The following is a 6,000-nucleotide window of genomic DNA, read 5'->3' on the forward strand; positions in this document are numbered from 1 at the left end:
TTACATAAAAGATGTTTACATATAATCAACAAGACAAAAAATAGCTGAATTTGTTAAAATGACCCAGTTCAAAAGTTTGTGAACCATTGATTCTTAATACTGTGTGTGGTTACCTGGATGATCTACGACTGTTTTTTTTGTTTTGTGATGGTTGTTCATGAGTCCCTTGTTTGTTCTGAGCAGTTAAACTGAGCTCTGTTCTTCAGAAAAATCCTCCAGGTCCAGCAGATTCTTCAGTTTTCAAGGATTTTTTGCATATTTGAACCCTTTACAGCAGTGACTGAATGATTTTGGGATCCATCTTTTCACACTGAGGACAATTGAGGGACTCAAACACAACTAATAAAAAAGGTTCAAACATTCACTGATGCTCCAGAAGGAAACACAATGCATTAAGAGTCAGGGGTTGAAATATCTTACTCGGGACAGTACTAAATGAAAAATAACATGCATTTTGTATGATCTCTCTTATTTTGTTAAAATGTTTCACATTTTCACAAATTCTGCAAGTGGTTCACATACTTTTTCTTGCAACTGTAAATAATGAGTTCTGTTTGCTTTTGATGCAGTGCAATTCCTTCATCTGGTGTAGACCTGCTAATCACATTTTCTTTGGGAAGTTTAAAATTAACAAAATAATAAAGATGAAACTGAACTCTCTGTATATTCCAGACTTTTTCCCTTTAAAACATCTGCATTGTTTGATTTTTTACAGAGATTCAATTAACCAGCAGACTGGAGTCTAAAATCCCAGCCCTTCAGACTGTGGTGTACAGTTACCTCAAAGCTATTACCATTAGTCTCCTGAAACTCAAAACCCAAAGAAAGCATTGATTGGGTCTTAATTAAGAGGCTTTTACTTCACATTGGGCCTTTGCAAAGTCTGATATTCACAGCTTTGTAGCTAATGAGACATTGTTAATTTGCAGCCACAATTATTTGACACATTTGCTAAGAGTTTACTAGTAACTCAATGTATTCAAATAACTATCACTGCATAAAGACAAAGATGCACAGAACTATGCAACATAATAAAAGTACGCAGACATAACAGAGCACAGTGAGATCATTTGCACATATAATAATATTGCCTACATGTTTCCAAATTCAACTGACATAACAGAGTACTGAAACTGCCACAAGATGAGAGAAAAAAAGGCATGACACAAGCCTACCCTATTATCTACATAGGCCACCAAGTTATCATGTCTCAGAGCTTAGTTAACTCACTAATACTCTGATCCTTAAGCTTATATTTCCTTTTACAAAACACTCAATTACACTAAAATCACTTCAGGCAGTTTCAGTGGCAGAAAATGTGCTTGAAGTTCCTGAGTCAGCAACTTTCACATCAAATTAAAGATTAACACGATTTTTCCTTGAGGCATTTTTTCATGCAGGGATGCTGGCCTGCATATCCACATACATCTGTGCATCAGATGATACACACACAAGCACATACAAACCTGTTTAGACTCGCAGCATTAGGTGATGTCATCAGATGTCCAAGGTAACATTTCAAAATAATTATTCTCTCTTAGTAAATAACAGCTGGAGGAGTTATCATAAAAAGCTCTTTAAAACTGACATAATGCTGATGATGTGATAATTTTAACATATTTTGGGGTTACAAGCTCCCAAAAAGGCAAGTTTTAATGACAAAAAAAATGCTCAGGTTGTATAAATATTTAAATAAATAAATAAATAAATAAATAAAAACATGGCTTGCTGTTGGTTATATTGTAAAACATGAATTTTAAAATGTTTATAACAAGTACTAAGTTTTGATTTTCATCCAACTGAGAACGTCATCTTTTGTCAGCTCTGAAATTATTATATTAAGCATGTCCACTCCTACCCATTCCTCTTCACGTGCAAAAGATCATCACTCGTCACTTCTCAGTCAGTTAAGCAAAACACGGAAACACTATACAAGTATACACTATACTGCTATACAAGCCCAAAAGCCTAAGTTTAGAATTTTTTTATTTTTTTATTTTTATTTTTTTTTCTCTCTGGTATGTAGCCTAGATGTCTTTGGTTTTGGAACGTAAATGGCATATGCTGAAATATTCGCTTATTTACAGGTAGTGATTTACATGTAAGACAATGTTACTTACTGAATGAAGACTGAATGACACCTTGAGCTCCTGATGACCAGCCAGCAACGTGTTGCGTCTGTTTCCTATTATTTATAATTCCAACACGATATCATGCGTATCTCTTGGTACGAGTATAAACGCAGAGCAACGACATATTCCCACTAAAAATAATGAATAAGTAATTAAACGAATAACAGGCCGGATTTATTTGGCCAAATAAATCTCAAGCTGTCCCTTACAGCACTGTCTCTGTGAGAAATGAGGCTGCATGCATTTTCCCCACTGCATCACTGGCCAAATGTCATTCCTGGAATCAGATGAGGATGCTGGAGCTATATGTCCTGCGCCAGTTCTCAGGTTATGTCTTCATCAGAATAAACATTTGCCTGCCCTCAGAAATGCTTTCATATGATGTCGGAATCGTTCCGGTTGGGGTATTGGATTTAGGATGACTGGAGACAAGAGGCGTGTCCATCTGAAGACATCAATGCGCAAGTGCGCCGAGGACATCTGGTACATGTAGGCTATTACTAATAGCACTTCTCTCGTTGGGGAGGGAAAAAAAGACAATGATTCTACTTCTGATGCATGACGTCATTATTACCTATCATTCAGAATCATAATAATTCAGTGGTTAATATTAGACTGTCTTTTACTGCTGCAACACTCATGCCTTCTTTCCGTGATTAAACGTTACATTGTTGTATTTAATTAGAACCTGCAGTACTTAATCCATAAAACCCATTCCAGTTTATTATTCACAAAAATAAAATAATAAGTAGGTTATGATATATTAATTGATTTCATCACCTGTTTTCACATCCTTTTTACTTGAGGACATGAATCAAATGTTTTAACAACACATTTTTATCCAGTATCGTATAGCCTACTAATGGTTACAATAATTTTATATAATTTTAACATAATTGTTAAGGCATACTTGATATTTGCATTCATTTTCAATTCGCCATACATGGTTCAAATTTGCTGCCCAGAGCAAGATGTAGAGGCACAGCAGCGACACCTGCTGTGTGCAGTAGAATCTTGACGCAGTGGATATTATTTTAAAAATGTCCCATTTATCCCCAAAAAAAAAAAAAAAACATAAACAAAAGCATTTTCCATGTTTTCTGGTTGTGAAATGTATGCTGTGTGATCGGAAACTATAATAAAGTCTTCGCAGAAAAAAATGCTAAATTTTTTTTTTTAAATTTAAATTTTTTTTACAAAGATAAAATTACAAATAAGTTTTAGAACACCCAAATGATTACAGCTAGATTGTATTGATTTACAACAGATATATAATATTTAAGACATGTATTTAAGATATGATAACAACTTAAAGGGATAGTTCACCCAAAAATGAAAATTCTGTCATTAATTACTCACCCTCATGTCGTTCCAAACCCGTAAGACTTTGTTCATTTTCGGAACACAAATGAAGATCTTGTTGATGAAATCTGACAGCTTTCTGTCCCTCCATAGACAGCTATGCAACTGACACTCTGACTCTTCAAAAGTTCAAAAAGAGATTGTAAAACTAATCCATATGAATTGAGCAGTTTAGTCCAAATTTTCTGAAGAGACACAATCGCTTTATAGTATATGATTAACAGATTGAATTTAGGCTTTTATTCACATATAAACATTCATCAACTCACACATTAGTTGTGGTAAAGAGAAGCTCAAGCATGTTTGCTTGACGTGGTGGGAGAATCAATAAGGGTTTGTTCTCGTGTGTTACGCAGCATGTTTGAGCTTCAGCAAGAACCAATGAGTTTCATTCTTGGATGTTGCGCAACATGTTGAAAGTGAGTAATTAATGACAGAATTTTCATTTTTGTGTGAACTATCCCTTTAAATACATAAGTCAACTGCCATTTCAGTATTTTTTTCCGTGTTCTTCTGTTACTGTACCTGGTTAAGATTTAAAATTTGGTCATCCTCTGGCATTGGCTGGTATAACATCATGTGTTCTGCACTGCAGGACCTTGCTATAGGCTAAATAATGCTGATTGACACAAATGGATGAAACTGAAACATACATAATCTTAAAGGATTAGTTCACTTTCCAATTAAAATTTCATGATAATTTACTCACCCCCATGTCATCCAAGATGTTTATGTATTTCTTTCTTCAGTCAAAAAGAAACGAAGGTTTTTGAGGAAAACATTGGAGAAAACAAGTTTTTTCTCCATATAGTGGACTTCAATGGTCTCCAAGCGGTTGAAGGTAAAAATGAGTTTCAGTGGAGCTTCAAAGGGCTTTAAACGATACCAGATGAGGAATAAGGGTCTTATCTAGCGAAACAATTGGTCATTTTCTAAAAATTTTTTAAATGTATATGCTTTATATAAACAAATGATCACCTTCAAGTGGTTCCGCCAAAACTACACTTCCGTATTCTTCAAAAAGCTTACGCTGGATGTCCTACACCTTCCCTATTCAACTTACGGAACGAACGTGGCGCCAGTTCCGTTTTTAGAAGAATAGGGAAGGTGTAGGACATACAGCGTAAGCTTTTTGAAGAATACGAAAGTGCGGTTTTGGCGGAACCACTTGAAGGCGATCATTTTGTTTATATAAAGTATATACATGACAGTGAAAATGACAGATCAATTCTCTAGATAAGACCCTTATTCCTCGTCTGGTATCGTTTAAAGCCCTTTGAAGCTGCACTGAAACTGTAATTTTTACCTTCAACTGTTTGGAGACCATTGAAGTCCACTGTATGAAGAAAAATCCTTAAATGTTTTCCTCAAAAACATTCATTTCTTTTCGGCTGAAGAAAGAAGGACATGGACATCTTAGATGACATGGGGGTGAGTAAATTATCAGGAAATTTTAATTTAAAAGTGGACTAATCCTTTAATGGGGCTTCAGTTGAGGGAAATTTTTGACTGTGAAATTACACTTTAAACTTTGTTGGGTCTATGTTCAAAGTTTATGACATCCTGGAGTAAAGACTGGATAATAGCTTTAATTTATCTTTGATAACTGGATGTTTGTAAATGTGCCTGTCACATGCTGGCTTGACCTGATAATCCAAACAGAGAGGCTTAAAGCGGAAGAACAATGAACTCACATTTAATAAACATCAGGAACATTAGAGACAAACACCAGCATGAAAAATTAACACAGGACAATTAACAGAAGACAACTGTATTAAATACTCAGGATGGCAATTGGATAATGAGAGACAGGTGAAGGTGATTTGGTGTCATGGAGATTAATTAAGGGTAGCTATGGAAACAAAAAATTATGTTTTATTAACAAAGTTCGGGAGGAGCAACGTTCAAATAATCTGACTAATCATCACTTAATTTCAGCCATCTGTCAGCAATCAGTAATCAACATGTCTACCCAATCAGCATGAGTGAAGGCCTATATAGAGACACAGTGTCACCAGTGAGAGTGCCCATCATTGCCACCAGAGGGCACTCCATCCTGGACTACACACATCATTTGGACTCCATTTCCCATCTACCCTCATACCCTGGACTGATCACCCTGCACCTGCTACCCATTATGCAGTCACTCACTCACACATAAAAGACACTTGCGCCCACACCTCCATGCGAAGTCTTGATTTTCCCCGGTGATCTTTTCTGAGCGTTATTGTGAATTGCTATTCTTGTGTTTGACTGGACTGTTCCTTGTGTTTGATTCTCTGCTGCCTGCCCTGACCTTTCCCTGTTCCTGGATTCTGTACGTTTGCCGCCTGCCCTGATCTCTGCCTGTCCCTGTTTACACCTCTGCCTTGTCCTTGCCCTGTTGTGTATGCTTATTAATAAAAACTGCAAATGGATCCTAACTCCGTTGACCCAATCCTTACAGAAGACTTCGCCAAACAAGGATCCAGCGGCTTCTCCAAGGGACATTGGCCAGGTATGAACA

At 36.2% G+C, this 6,000-nt stretch overlaps 1 protein-coding gene across 3 annotated transcripts in view; it reads right to left on the minus strand.

Annotated features, from left to right (window-relative positions):
* Positions 1-2,589, minus strand: part of galnt13 (UDP-N-acetyl-alpha-D-galactosamine:polypeptide N-acetylgalactosaminyltransferase 13) — a 78,206-nt gene extending 75,617 nt beyond the window's left edge. The window contains exon 1 of one of the 3 annotated variants that reach the window (XM_051905972.1): positions 2,121-2,585. The gene's annotated coding sequence lies outside the window, so the exon portion shown is untranslated. Of the gene's footprint in view, positions 1-2,120 lie in introns of all 3 variants that reach the window. The other 2 variants (XM_051905970.1, XM_051905971.1) reach the window with 2 other exon arrangements.
* Positions 2,590-6,000: the final 3,411 nt, after the last annotated feature.

The sequence above is a fragment of the Ctenopharyngodon idella genome, chromosome 9 (assembly GCF_019924925.1).
Source record: "Ctenopharyngodon idella isolate HZGC_01 chromosome 9, HZGC01, whole genome shotgun sequence".
Classification (NCBI taxonomy): Eukaryota; Metazoa; Chordata; class Actinopteri; order Cypriniformes; family Xenocyprididae; genus Ctenopharyngodon; species Ctenopharyngodon idella.